Genomic DNA, 16,203 nt, shown 5'->3' with positions numbered 1-16,203 from the left:
TATGTAAAATTGTTTTATTTTTGCGTGTAAAATTTATCTGCATGAAATTTTAATATTGATAATTTTGTATCTATAAAATTGTTTTATTTGTGCAGTAAAATTTATCAACGTTGGGAAGAGCAAACAGAATCTGTCTCTATAGCATGAGAACACCGAGCCCAAGGCATCAGCGTTGCAGGCTATTCTCCGATCCTCTGTTGATGCAATTGGACACCTGAATCCTCTCCATCTGAATCGGTTAACCCACCAAAATGTTTGCCTGGGTCAGCTTTAACTTTGAACCACCTTGATCTTCATTCCTAACACCTTAGCTGACCTCCTTTGATCTGCTGGTGACTTTATTTGAATCGAGCTGACTATCAACCGATGGTTACTGACCTCTGTTAGATTCTTGTCCTTTAGAATCTCAAATTTTTCTCCAGAATCATCAACCCTCAAATCCCTTGCTCTAGAACCCTACTGAACATGTCAACACCCCTCTACAGACTACCTGTTCTACACCCTCGGCTGTCTGATCTTGACACTCAACTGTTCTACACCCTTAGCTATCTGATCTTGACATCAACTGACCACTGCTGACTCTCAACTGACCCTATCTAAGTCAACCCTGACTCAGTAGACTTCATATCTCCACTCACATATTGACTTTTCTCAACAATCTCAATCAAAACAACATAACAACCATAACCAAAACACCATATCACAAAACTCAATCGTCCTCTGACAACAGATTCAAACCCAAGCACTCTGTTTTTTGCATATAGATAAAACCAAAACAAATCTCAACAATCTTGAGACCATGGGCTCAAACAAGAGTAAAAAGGAATAAAAATTGAGGGATCCTTCAGAGCTTCAAACCTCTTTGTTGAATTCTGCAGCCACTTCTACAGAGCTTCTTCTTCAAACACAAATTGCAGTTGAGCAAAGTCCTGGGTAGCACCAAGTTCCAAGAGAAATGCAATAAGAGATTCTAGGCTTGCCTTTGTAACCTTCAGCTGATGCTTTGACTCACATACACTCCCTCTTCTCTGGTCTAGCCTAAACATGATCACACCACTTTCCCTCTGCTCTGGTCTAGCCTAAACTTGATCACACCGCTTTCCCTTCCTCTCCGTCTCTTTCTCCCAAAAAACTCCGCTCGCTCCTCCAAATTCTCTAATGGGAACCTCAAAAAAACCCCACCATGGCCTTTAGCCAAAAGCCCCTTTTATAGAAAAAATAAACACAATACTTTTTCTACCTTCCTAACAAGAAAGTGCCACCTATTACCTTCGAACTCCCCATGCACATCTTTTTCATCATCTAGATTTCTCCCCGTATCTTCATGCATAGTTTCCCTTTCTAGCGATGCTAAACTCTTGAACCCTGTCATCATGGATGGGTAAGAGTTTTTATTTTTAGATGATATTCAAAAGGCCATGGGTCTGAGGGAGGATGAAACATTGTCTGTCCTTGCCCCCAACACAATAGGTCAACTCAAGATCAGCCATAGTGATAGTGACTTCTCAAAGTTTGTGGAGTACCTATCATATGGTTTTAGCTCTTGTATTGAGGACACAATTGCTTCTACCTTGCTTGCAATTAAAAATATGCAGAGCCTTTTTACAGTCAAGTGTCTACTACAATGGAGCTTGACAAGCATACAACACTAGCTAGTAGTAAGAAAATACGTGGCATCTCGAGCTCTGGCCCCCTGCAATACGTCAAGAAGCATTGACATCAGTAAGCTATGCAAGTCATGAAAAAGATGAAGACTTGGTGGTAAATTCCTTCACCTCTCTTTTTTTTCCTACAAAAATGTTAGATGTAGGCACCACTCCTAACAAACTTGTGACTACAGCTGTTTTTTCCTGTTGACTCCTTTGCAAGGAGGAAGGAGGTGCACAAGAGAAGTTCAGAAGGGATTTTGCACTTGGGCACTACCTAGCTTATCACTTGAGGTGCTACGAGTGGTGCATGCTGACAAAATGAGCCATGCAGCCAAAGAGGTTCTCAAGTGCAAAGCTAAAGTTTATGTGACGAAGGGATCATTAAGAATGGCAAACAAGGCATTGTTTTAATACTGAGAAGAACGGCCCTAAATGTAACTACCCAAGGAGACTCCTCTCAAAAAGTGCGTCTGCTTTGTCTATTGGGAACTCAGATTCACATGCAATCGTAAACACTCTCCCTTGGAACACACTACAAGGGCCCAACCAACCACACAAGCAAGATTAAAACTTTGTTGGGAAGCAAGAAAAATTTTGACATATAATTTTAATATGAGTTCGATTCTTTCTCAAATGTGTAGTTGTATAAAACAAAGTTGAATAATTTTGAATATGTCGTAATTTTGAATAATGTGATAAATTACATTGTTAAAGTACACATCCCTTTTGCCTATATCATGCCATGTACACATCCTCTCATACGTTCCATTTTCTTGAATGCCTGTCAAGCTTGTGTGTTTCAACATACCAGCACATAAAACAATATTATATAAAAATATAAAGGTATTTATTTAAGACAAATACAAGCTAGTACATGTGCTCAGTCATGCACCTACTAAGCCTTGGACATGAAATTTTTTACCCAAACAAACTCGAACTTTAATCAATTTGACCCCAGTAAGAATCCCAATGCAAGGGCCAAATCAAGCAACCACCAGGAGCTGGGTCGCTATGGTGCGACTTCTCGTTATTTGACCATCCAGAAAGTGCACCTAGCGGCCTAGCTCTTGGCCGGATTTAGCCCCTAGGTGCTTATTAGGGTTAAATTCATAAAAAATGGGCCTGGTTTGAGCAAAAAATTATATCAGGTTTCCTGACGCCTGGTGAGTGTGCATGTGGTTTCCTCGAGGCCAAGCACTGCATCATGCATGCATGATTAAGTCGTGGAATCACCTGGACATTCCCATTTCAAAAAGTACATACATAATCCAAGGATGTATACATAGGCTAGTACATACATCACGATTCTATATAGAGGCAGGATTGCATACATGGGATGAATTGCATACATGCATCAAGATTATTGTTTTTTTTTCACTCATAGGCATTCGAGAAAATGAGAAAATTTTGGACAAGATACGAGAACACAAATATTGATTTTTCCATTTCAAAAAGCAATTACAAATGTCACTAGCATGGACAATATCCGTATTACAACCAACAAGGGAAAAAATTACATATAACTTAGGGTCAGCTTGTACATAAGTCCTTGGGCATTAGAGTGATCCACTTGGCATGGATGTGGCACAAGACGAGTCTTTAATAAACAGCTCGACCAAGATATTTTCGGAGGCCTTTAGAGAGCCATAACTACAGCTACTTGGACTCTGTGATCTTTGAAATTGACCTTATCCATGATCTCCTTCAGAACTTTGTAAAAGATGCCTTTGGAATCAATAAATTTGTGCTCTTTTAATATTTTCAAATCTCCTGGAGTGCTTTAACCCTAGGGCATATTCACCTTCTCTGTCTTTGTGGAATGATTGGTGGTGGGGGTGATTGGCCTGGTTGTTTGGCCCATGGGGCATGATCATTATGAAATTTTATATGCCTTGCCTACTAGGATTTCCTAGCGCCCTCCTCCTCCTCCTTGGCTTCTTCTTCCTTTGCTTTTTGCGGGCTGCTGCTTCTTGTGCTAGGTGAGTTGCTCCTTCATTTGCTTGGTGGGCTAGTTCCTCTGCTTGGCATGCTGTTGCTTCTAACATCTTTTGTTCTTTCTTTACCCTCTTCTTGCTCTTGTAGCTTCATGCCCTTCCTTGGTCATCCTTGGCAGTATCTTTTTTCCTGCTTTTATCTCTTCACTCTCCGACGTGAAACTGGATGTTCACCCCTTGTATCCTCGATGTCTTCTCAATGTTCACCCTTTGTATCCTCAATGTCTTCTCAATGTTCACCCCTTGTATCCTCAATGTTCTCTCTCTAGGTTCTGGATAGGAAGAAACCCTTGAAAAATATTATGTGTGTTGTTTGGTGGGATCACTGAAAGTGTAGTCCTTGTGGCTCTGGGTGGTGGGATCACTAAAAGTGTAGTCCTTGTGGCTCTGAGTGGTTCCCACTCAAGCTTTCAGTGAGATCAATGATTTACATGTATTTAGGTTGGGTAATAACTATATTAGAACCAACCACCTCCATCTCTAAATTGTGGGTTTGGATCAAGAATAATAGGGCTAGGGTGGAGAGTTGTAGGGTTAAGAGGGTCATGGGGTTAGGGTTGTGTTGATGGGGATGAGGTTGACTAGAGGGTTTGTAGCTAGTGTGTTGACGCAATTGGGGTTGACCTAGGGGGATTTAAGATCTCATCTATAAGAAACTCATCTCCTAGAGGATGAGGGTTAAGAGATTGTTGATTATCAAGGTTTGAGCTCATGGTTACAAATGACGTTTTTGAGCTGGCTACATACCTACATTGCCTATGTGAGTGTGCATGCCTTACTAAAGCTGTCTATTTATAAATAGACCTATTGGTTGATGCATGCCTTACTAAAGCTGTCTATTTATAAATAGACCTATTGGTTGATAAGTTTTTCTAAGCACATTATCTGGATGCATGCTAGATAGGTTTGATTGTGTAGGTTTTCTTCTTGCATTAACTTCTTCTTCGTTCCCCTCCTTATGATAGAGAACCACCATAAAGATAAGTCTCTTGTTGCCTCCATCAAGGCATAGAGAGATCTCCCTTTACCCCATTGGAAAAGGAGCATTCTGGTGTAAGAATGGAGTGAGAATGTGGTAGATAAGATAGTGCATCCACATAGGAAAGTTGTAGTTTACGGCTCTACGGTAAGACCTAACAACACATGCTTTGGCAAGGATAAGGTAAGCTGTTGACGTGAACACATACCAAGGAGTGTAAGAAGAAGAAAATAGATTCAACAATGGCACCATAAAGACTAAGAAGTCAACAAATTCAAGCAACATTCCTAGGGTTGTCTACCAGATTGGGGGGTTCACGTAGGAATCAGTAAGATAGCATGTCATTTCAACTTTATGGGCTTACATAAGAAATTATACACACATGGGGATTTTGTATTTGAAAATTAACTTTTGTTGTTTTTATAAAGTTTAATGAATAGTTAGTTAAGGTTTGTAAAGAGAAAAAAGGCGTTGAGGTGACTTGTGACTTCACCTCCAAGGAGTTTAATGGGCACTAAAATGAGCATGGAATGAAATGTCAACTTACCACTATTCATACTCCCAAAAATAATAGAGACATGGAGCACAGAAGAGGATGCAGTTGGTAGCATGTCTTAGAGCATAGTCCTTTTGAGTCAAGGTAGTTAACATTATGGTCTACATCATCATAAACATGTTTTCATCAACAATAAGCAATGCCAACTATGACTTTATGTGCGCTGTAGTAAGATGATACTACTTTTGGATGTGATTATTTTGTGCATGATATTCATAGAATCAAATTTAACCCAATAAGCCATAATTTTTTTGGAGATATAGCACATAGTCCAAAGGTTACCAAATCTATAACCCTTAGGAAAATCAAACAACCACCCATGAGCCAAGATGTATTATTTGAAGAGGAGCCACATGAAATGTTGGAGGAGGTTCTTCATACTGTGCTGCTAAGGGCTAAGAAAAATGTTACCAAAGTAACACCACTAAGATAGCTTTTCCTTTGTTCCAAGGGAGCTATTGACTACATGTCCTTTTGTAAAGGACTTTAAAGATGAAGTATTGATGCACCATAGTGGAATCTAACACCTTTGTTGCCTTAAGTGAATCTTAATTGGAAAGTTACCATTTATAATCATTGAGGGGATACCTTCTGTTTGTACATCTATAAGGATACAAGAGCAAAATGTGTCTTGAGTGAACCTTGTCCAAAGGTACATGAGACCACCTCCCTTAGAAACACATATGAGAGAACCTAATTGATGGAGGCTATGTAGATATTTTACATGACCCCATTCTTAGGACCCACACTTGGAATATTTTGGATTGGCCAAAGCATAAGGTTACTAGGACATGTGAGCTCAAAAGAAAGTCTAGGTTGACTTTGGACAACAAGTACAAGGCAAGTTTGTTATTACAAAATTCTTTTTCTCATGCATAATATTTTGACTTCAAGGAGACATTTACCTTCCCCATAGGTTGGTTGACCATAATTTAGATAGAAGTGCAAAGATGGGCGATGCTTCATATCAATGTAAAAGTTGCTTTCCTCAATGGAGTCCTTAGGTGGTTATTGCATGGCCACTTTCCAGAAAATTTAAAATTAGCCATTACCGCCGTAGCCAATTGTTGGAATTAGGGTTGCAGGAAAGCACACAAAGCTTAGAGAAGAAGAAGCAAGAATGCACACAACACATAGTGTATTAGATTGTGTCAATGTACAAAAGATAAGTTAGCCCTAGAATGATGGGCGTATATACAAGCCAAGGAAAAAAACCTCCTAAAGAGGGAAAAAGTGCCCCGACGGTCCTAAGTGTGTTCACACACATCAGTGCCTATATATATTGCCTATATATATGGCAAAAAATCTCCCCTGGGAGTGATGGTGTGAACAAGAGCTGGCACTCATGTATAGGGAAGTGCCATGCCCGAAGTAGATCAGTCCACAAAGGGAAGCAAGCCCAAAGCTTTGCGGAAAGCTTCAAACTTCTCATGAGGAAGCGCCTTTGTGAAAAGATCGGCGAGGTTGTCCTGTGTTGGCACATATGCCAAGCTGATCTCTCCTGCTGAGAGTCTCTCCCTGACATAGTGATAATGCACCTCAATGTGCTTTGTGCGAGCATGAAAAACTGGGTTTCTCGCAACTGCTAATGCGCTCTGACTGTCAGTGTAGATAGAGGTGGCAGACTCCTGTCCAACACCCAAGTCAGCCATAAGCCGTCTGAGCCACACACACTCAACCGTAGCTGTGAAAGCTGCCCTGTACTCAGCTTCACAACTAGAAGTGGCCACAGTAGGTTGCTTCTTGCTCAACCAAGATATGCATGAGCTACCGAGCATGAAACAAAAACCACTTGTGGACACTCTTATGTCATAGCAACCAGCCCAATCTGAGTCTGAAAAAGCATGTAAATCTGGTGCCAACGATCCCTCCTTGGGATAAAACAACCCAAGATGTATGGTGCCACTCAGGTAGCGAAAGATGCGTTTAACTGCCTTCCAATGCTGAGACCCTGGGCTATGCATAAACCTGCTCACCTGTGAGACTGCAAACTGAATGTCCGGCCTCGTAAATGCATACATAAATGAGGCAACCAACAACTGTCTGATAGAGTGTTATATCAAAGTGATCTCCAGCATCATGAAGTAAACTTCAGTTTCTCACAATTAGTGTACTCAACTTCATTATAAATGCATCAGAAATGATCCTACGTGTCTAGGGGAACTCAACTTCAAACCTGTCTCCATTGGAGTAGCAATAGGCTTGCAGTCTTCAAGGCCAAATCTCCGCAACAATAGCTCAATATACTTTGTCTGACACAAAGCAATACCTCCATCACACTGCTTAAATTGTATCCCCAAATAATGATGCAAATGCCCCAAATTTGACATTTCAAAAGAGGCACTCAAATCAGCCTTAAAATCAGCAGTATGACTCTCATTTAGTCATGTGAGAAGAATGTCATCGACATAGAGAGCAATGATTAGATGTACATCATCCACACGTTTAACATACAAAGTGCTTTATGTTGGACTATTCTGAAAACCATGTGCAGTCAAATATGCATGTATCTTTTCATACCAAGCTCTTGGAGCTTGCTTTAAACCATATAAAGCCTTTTTTAACCTGCACACTTTGTTTTCCTGCCCTCTTTGAACAAAACCACGAGGCTGCGATACATACACCTCCTCATGCAAATCTCCATTCAAGAACGCAGTCTTTATGTCCAACTGATGTACATTCCAACCATTATGAGCTGCCAATGCACAAATGCCACGAATGGTAGTCATACGACAAGTGGGAGCAAAGGTCTCATCAAAATCAATGCCCTTTTCTTGAGCATAACCCTTTGCAACAAGTCTAGCCTTATAGCAATCAACACTGCCATCTGGCTTTCGTTTCAACTTAAAAACCCACTTACATCCAATGACCTTTTTACCAATAGGCAAATCACACAAAGACCATGTACCATTCTTCATTATAGCATCATATTCACTTTGCATTGCAGCCAACCAATTTTTTGATTTTTGTGCCTCATCAAATGAAAGAGGTTCTTCCTCTTCACACATACTAGACACAACCAAAGCATAACAATTTGATGCATAAGAGGCATGCTGAAAACCTGAACGAGTACGACTAGACATAGGTGCATCAATTTATCATGTGCGTTCAAGGGGTATTTAAAAAACCCCTTACCTGTGATTTTTTTATGAATAAAATGACCCCTTTTTTTGCAAGTAAACTGGAACTCCTTAAATCAACCACTTGGCAAACCTCTTAGAAGGAATGTTTGACTAGATCAGATGAGAAAGCAGAGAATAGTGAGTAAGAATAGTAAAGGGCTTTGGGAGTAAGTAGGATCTAAACTTCCTTAGAGCAAAAACTACAGCCACTATTACTTATTCTGCCTCAGAATAAGCCCCCTCCCCTACTATAGCAATACTGCTAATAAAATATGCAAGCCTCATTCATGTATGAGTGTTCTTTCCCCTACTATAGCAATACTGCTCCCACAACATCCTCACCCACACTAGGGTTTATAAAAAATTATGTGCTCTCCAGTCACGAGGCATGACTACTAGCAAAGTACACAAAATATCCTTCACCTACATAAAGGCTTCTTATTCCCTTTCTTGCCAACTAAAAGGATCCCTTTGGGATGCTTGCTGTAGTGGATATAAAGCTTGAGGCAAAAGAAAGATGAACCTAGCTAGATATCTTACCTTGGGGATAGAAGTCAACAATTGCTTCACATCTTGAGGGGCTTTTACAATAAAAGCAAAGCTTTCACTCTTTCAGGATCTGCTCTTCAATCCCATTCTCTAAAACCACATGACCAAGCAGACACACTTTGGCTTGAGCCAAATGACATTTAGCTGGGTTCAACTAACCACCCAGATCATCCAATCTCTTCAAGGCCAATCTCAACTTCTCACAATGAATCCATCGTCCACCACTGTATATACAAAAATCATAAATTAATACTTTGATAAAAGACCCTAGGTAGGACTCAAATACCAACTTCATAAACCTTTGAAAGGGCATTTGTTAGCCCAAAGGGCATAATCTTGTAAGAAAAGCACCCCCAGGGGGTAATAAAGGTGGTTTTCCTCTTATCCTCTCGAGCTATTGAGATCTGGAAGTATCTTGAGTATCCATCACATACACTATATCTTTCATAATCTCATCTTGAAAAGGCAATGGTGGATAATGATCTCTTTTGATCACTGTATTCAGAGGTTCAAAATCAACACAAACTCTCCATTTACCATTCTCTTTTGGTCATTGCATTCAGAGGTTCAAAATCAACACAGACTCTCCATTTAACCATTCTTCTTTGGGGTTATCACAATTGGAGAAGCCCATTCAAAATTGTCAACTAGATATACAAACCCTGCTTTCAATAGTTTATCCACTTCCTCTCTCAACACCTGATGTTGTACAACCCCCAATCTTATCAACCTTTGTACATATGGCTCAGCCTCTGGCTTTACATGGATTCCCTGCTGCATTGCAGACACTCCCCTAACCTATGTGTAAGAGGAGATGAATAGGTCTGGAAACTGTTGCAACATATTTTATATTCCTTTCTCTCTTAGATCCTTAGCTAGCATCTTTTGTAAGACTTCTTCTCCACCTGACTGTACTTCATGTTCAGTCTTCAGTTTCTCCCCTTCCTCTATATAGAGCTGTACAAACATACACATGAGGTCAAAACCAAGCTCCAAGAGCAAGATCCTGACCCTAGGTGCTGCTGACCAAAAATACTCTCAGCTCTACCACACAAAAAATCAGATGTTGACGCTTCCAAAATGAGTCCTCCAAGATCCTCTATCGTCCTCCAATGTCAGCTAACCTTAAATCTACATCCCCAGGTCCTTCCTAGACCCCTTGCTGACCTTCTTCTGACCTTACTCTAACCTTCACTTATTGGGAACTGCCTCAGAAGTCTGACACAGAACCAACCAATTCAGAAGCCCTCAACTAAACAAAACTTTCTCCTCAAGCATCCTATGGCATCCGCGACTCTTAGGCTATACTTATCTAATCAAGACATCACCCCAATAGATCTATATTGCCTACAACTGATACAATTGCCTCCAATATGACTGTCCTCAAAGCTTAAATTGGCTGAGACAGAGCCAGATGTCCGAAATAGTCTTGACTGACCCAACTATCTAAATTGAAGCAGAACTCTTCGCTGATGCGTCCTTTGGCCTTCCCTGACTCTCAAGCTGCTCAAACCTCAAAGAGTTACCACACCAAAGACTCACTACTGACCCCAACAAATTGTATTCTGACTTCTAACCTATCTGACCCAACTGGAGTAGAATTTCTCCCCTCTGTGTCCACTGACCCTCTTATGGCCTCAAAACACTCAAATCCCACCAAGACTCATCTCTCTACACCCACAGTTGACAGCTGCTGCTGCTGCTGCTGATGCCGGTCTACTGACTCACGAATATCTTCTCCTTCAATTTTGCCTGACAGCTGACAGTCAGACCTAACTCAAAACTTTCTTCTTCAATACAGAGAGAACAAAACCACTTCTTTGGGCCTCAACTAATCCAAGCAAACTCCCTTTTGAATTATCACAGTCTTTAGATGACAACTAAACCAAGACCAATGCTCAACCTATCAAACTGACTTCTGATTGCTTCGGATTATCAGCCCAGACCTCATAGATGTTAAACAAGACCAGACCAATACTCAAATAATTTGCTTCTTCTCAACAAACTCCATCAAAACAACATAACTAAAACCAAAACATAAGATTACATAAATCCAACATAAACAAACTTCCCTATGTATACAACAGAGCAAATCTCAACACCCTTGAGATTTGGGGATAAAGTATGGGAAAAAGAGAACACAACGATACCAAGGAACCTTTGCAGTATTATCCCAGCAAAATTGTGTATTCTCAGCCTCACAAAGAACCATAAACAACCACCATAAGTGCAGCAAACTGCATACAACCACCAACATACATTATTAGAGAGGATTGTTTATGAAGGCTTTGAGTTGTCCAAGTTCTAACAGTATTGCAACCACAGAGGTCTTAGGGAACCCACCTCCTACGAGACCCTCTCACCTTTGCAACTTCTACTCTGGGCAAAACTCAAGTCAATTCAAACAAAACCTGCTGTGTCTTCTGCTCACACAAAACAATTACATCAAACTTCTCTAAAATTGCTTCACCCAAAAAACATACCTCTTTCGCTCCTCACTCTCTTTCTATTTCTTTTCTCTGCTCTCTTCTCGATGTCCATCTCAAACACAACTAGTCTACCTTCTTTTTTCACACGTCCTCAATTCCAAGCGTCTCTCCACAACTTCCCACAATTATTTCCCTTCTTTTACCATCTCCCCTCTCTACTATATACAGGTGTACTTTCTTCTGTTGGTGTTGCCATATATATAGGCAGTGATGTGTGTGAACACACTTAGGACCGTCGGGGCACTTTTTCTCTCTTTAGGAGGTTTTTTCCCCCGGCTTGTATATACGCCCATTATTCTAGGGCTAACTTATCTTTTGTACATTGACACAATCTAATACACTGTGTGTTGTGTGCATTCTTGCTTCTTCTTCTCCAAGCTTTGTGTGCTTTCCTGTAACCCTAATTCCAACAATTGGTATCAGAGCAGGCATCGGCTCTCCCAGGGCTACGCCGCTAGCACCCTCCGACTCACGTTCTCCGATTGAGATGAGCTTTCACGAGCGCTTGCAGGTCCCTATACTCTGCAGATTAAGCCCATAGGGCTTGGCGTTCTCAGAAATTACATCTAAGGTCGTTTCGGGCTCCGTTTTTGCATTACAAGTTCTGTACAGGTGTTTTCGTCATTTTGTGCAGAAATTTTGACAGTGCAGTTTTCTGCAAAAACAGGCATACGTATTCTATTGTGGACCGTGCTACATAGCACGACTTGTTTTTTGTTTAGTCTTTGCTTCATTACAGGTAGCTTTTGCATCAGTTACAGTGACCATGGCTGATAACAGCAAAGATGTATTTCGCATGTTATCTGAGGTCGTTTCAGGCTCCGTTTTTGCATTACAAGTTCTGTACAAGTGTTTTCGTCATTTTATGCAGAAATTTTGACAGTGCAGTTTTCTACAAAATAGGCATACGTATTCTATTGTGGACCGTGCTACATAGCACGAGTTATTTTCTGTTCAGTCTTTGCTTCATTACAGGTAGCTTTTGCATCAGTTTCAGTCAGTGGGGCCATGGCTGATAACAGCAATGATCCAACAAAATGAAATGTAACAAGTGTAAACAAACGGGACATATCACTTCTAAATGTCCTAACCAAAGAGTCAGGGGCTAACTTTGTATCAGCCTCTAACTCCACTGAGAAATTGTTTTAAATCTCAATGTAACCACACCTATATTCCTAACCTTGTACGCCTAATGTTATAAAGGCATCCTATGTCCAATACCACCTATTCCAATTCTTTTCATAGTTGGTATTGAGGGGGGGTATTAAGAGACTAAGGTTATGTAAAAGGGGAGGAGAAGGGTGTGTGTGTGTGTGTGAAGGGACTTAAGGTCCACTAGCTCACCTATTATAAAGGTGAAGCTAGGAGGCATTTATATTGAGCAAGAAGCCTGGTTGTATTTTGAGCAACTTAATAAGCAAGATATTTTCTTGTATTTTGTGAGTCTCTCTCCTCCACACAATGATCTAGCATGAGCACCATGAAATTCTAACAGTTAGGGGAGATTGACATGAACCCAAATTAATGATTGCAACAATATGAAATTTTAAACACAAATAGATTAAATAATTACTTAAGACACAAGATTGTCCTCACACAAGAGAGCCCACGCTTCCTCTTGGTGTACTTAATTATATTTCTTGAGATAGCTTTTGGGGCTCAAAAATAATGTGCTTTACACATATGTTGACTTCTTCAAGTATAGCTTTGCTTCAAAAGTAGCTTTCTTTTAAAAAATAGCTTTTTGAGCGTGCAAGCTAAAGTACTACAAACATTCTTCTAGTATGAGGGTTTCGCATGGATGTGCTACTCAAGTCTTCTTGTTGTAGGAAGCTCCTTGACCTCTGGTGGTGAAGTAACTTTGGAACTCCATTGAAAAGCGGCTCTGATCTTCTTGTCCTCTTCAAGTTGATAGCTTTCCACACCTTCCAAGGTTGGCTCTGGAGTGTTCTTTGAGGTGGCCACAACTTGGTCAAAGTCTTCAAGCATGGTGTTTAGGAGCATGGCAATAGCGACATCTTCCCCTAATGGTGCCTCAATAGCTTGAGAAATTAGGCTCTTCATGTTGTTGAGATGTGATGCAAAGGACTTATCAACCTTAAAATTTAATTCATAGAATTGTACTTTAAGATTGATCTTAGAGTTCTTGCCTTGAGCTCCAAAGAGTTTATCTAAATCATTGCATGCTTCAATAGAGTTCTTGCCTTGAGCTCCAAAGAGTTTATCTAAATCATTGCATGCTTCAATAGAGTTCTTGCCTTGAGCTCCAAAGAGTTTATTTAAATCATTCCATGAATCAAGAGACATTTGTGCACTTACAACCAATTGTCATTAAGCCCTAGTGCTATGATGGAAAATGCCTTCTCATCCCCTTTGCACTCCATAATGCATCTCTTTCACTAGCGTTAGGCCTCTCTACATCCCCATTAACAAAACCCCATAACCCTTCTCTAATGCGTAAGAACTTGACCTTAACTTGCCACCTATGGAAGTTGTGACCATCAAAATTGTCTATATTAAGGTTTGAAGTGGATGTGATGATGCAAGGGAAGGCCTTAACACTAATAAAATGTTAGCAGAAAATACACTAATCTCTCTATTAATCATAGTCAGCAAAAAATTGAAGTAAAGCTTAGTGCTCACCAACCAATGGATGTAATGCTGCAAGATTTGATGTGTAGGCCTCTCTTGAGTCCAATTAATGATTTCTAAGAATTATCTTCTCTCCCTTAGTAGGATATGTAATTACAATTCACCGTGTAGCGATGAATTCAATGCGCAATTTCACAAATTGATTGATGAGCTAGGGGAAGAGGCTTAGCAAGGGCTGTATGTAGCTTGTTAGGATAGCTTGAACAAGCTCCAATGAGTTAATTCACACCAAGTAGGTTTTGTGAGCTAGCCCATAATCACTAATATTAGTGATTAACTACCAAATGACATTCTTAATATGAATCCAAATGATCCTAATATAAGCCTAGGTTAGTGCCAAAGCTCTGATACCAATTATTGGATTAACTACGAGCACTTAAGAGCAATCGTATTGAAACCAATTAAGTGTGAGTGCTTGAGAGCAATCATATTGAAAAACATGACTAGGGTAAAGCTAAATACCTCCTACAAATCCTCAAGAGAACCTCATGGGCATTAGGTAGATTCTATGACCATTTACATTGGCTTTTACATGGATAAATACGAGAACCACATAGCACGGGTTCTCATGGTGCTCTCCTTGGCTAATAATATTTGACTTTAACAAGTGATTTACTTAATAGTGCAACCCTTAACCTAAGCCTTGGATGTAAAAATAATGGTTGCAAAGGGACACTAATTGTGCTGAAAGTTCAAGAAAAATCGTTTCAAAAGAAGGGACAAAAATAGTAGCAACCAGAGATAGTACAAACTAGAAGGCACCTCCCATGTACACGTGGAAATAGCACAAAAACAAGGTCTCACTTCACTAGGTGGGTGTCACACAATTGTTTATATTGAGATAACTAGTACTCAACCCACGTGTTGCTGTGGTATGGAAAAGACATTAAGAAACAAAACGCAAGAATGGAAGCTGGAATACAAAGGATCAAAGAAGAGATTTTTTCCTCTTATTTTTTAGAAATCCAAGATTTCTCTTCTCTCTCCTCTCCTTGTGCCTCGGTTTTCCATGGTTAATATGTAATAGATAATCGCGTTGCCTTGGTAGATAAAGTTTAGTGAATGACAAAAGAACTCACCTCTAAATTGAAGGAGTTCAACATATTGCTAATAAAGCATTCAAAAATCAATATGGTTTCTTCTACACCAAAACATTCACCATATAAGCCGATGATCCAATCATCTTCACTCCACGTTTGCTAGCGAAGTCATTGCATTAGCAAAAAGATACTTTGGAGTATCCTAGGAGCTTCCAAGTGTACATACAAGTCTCTTAAGTGGCAACCATTTTCAACCAATACTCGGTTTATCATGAGCTTTGGCAATCAAAGTATCTAGATAGTCAATAGTGTAGGGAGTCAAAGCATCTATGTGTATATATATATATATATATATATATATATATATATATATATTGTTTAAAAAATCAAACTATGGTTTTATATGCTCTTGGTTATCATTTATTTAGAAGTTGTTTGTAGAAAATCGTATTCCAGACACCCTTTTACGAATGGGTATTTGTGACGGGCCATGTACACATTTGGTATTGTAGCTCTCAATCCCCTATAAACAATTGTTTTCACACATTTGATGGGTCGTTGGGCTTTAATGGCAAGAAGCCAACTGTCCAAATGCCCAACCCGCTTTTCTTGGGATCAAGCCAGTGCCGGCCCAAGTTTAGGCCGTGGGAAAACACATCTAGTGCTTTTGCCTTTGTGAAACCTACCTGCAAACTAACCACTGCTGTTTTCCCAAGGGATAGTTTCCACGCACCTGGTGATTGCGTTGGCAAGCAAGGTAAAGTTGACTTCTAACTAGATACCCAAAAGTAGTTTATATTCTGGGCCACAAGGAGTCACATGCGAACCCCAAGTTTATGAAGAAAACCGGAACTAGGCCACTTTTCACACAGTTAAGTTTTGGATTGACCAAGTTATCTTGCATGTTCTTGGCCCATTAACTGGGACGTGGGAAGTTGCTGTGACAAACTCAGCAACACCAATTTATAGAAGAATCAACTTTGCCAAACACCCACAATATAACTTTACTTCATGCGTCCGTTGACAAATCTTTTTCTTGTTATATGCACTACATTGGATGAGAAAATAACATTTCCCCTTCTGAATAGAGATATTAACAATCACATACAACACTTTTACATTGAAAAGGATTTCCCCCTTCTGAATAGAGAGATTAACAATCACATACAACAC

The 16,203-nt window shown here is 40.0% G+C and overlaps 1 long non-coding RNA gene across 1 annotated transcript; it reads left to right on the top strand.

The window, feature by feature from the left end:
* The first annotated feature begins 295 nt into the window (after positions 1-295).
* On the top strand, positions 296-2,283 carry LOC147624177 (uncharacterized). The gene is made up of 2 exons (XR_015269137.1): positions 296-1,761; positions 1,870-2,283. It is a non-coding gene; the product is annotated as an uncharacterized LOC147624177 (long non-coding RNA).
* The last annotated feature ends 13,920 nt before the right edge of the window (positions 2,284-16,203 follow it).

Source organism: Cibotium barometz, chromosome 25 (genome assembly GCF_041138505.1).
Source record: "Cibotium barometz isolate CiBa-2024 chromosome 25, ASM4113850v1, whole genome shotgun sequence".
Classification (NCBI taxonomy): domain Eukaryota; kingdom Viridiplantae; phylum Streptophyta; class Polypodiopsida; order Cyatheales; family Cibotiaceae; genus Cibotium; species Cibotium barometz.
Note: the sequence above shows the minus strand (reverse complement) of the source record. Positions and strands in the feature narration are given on the sequence as shown.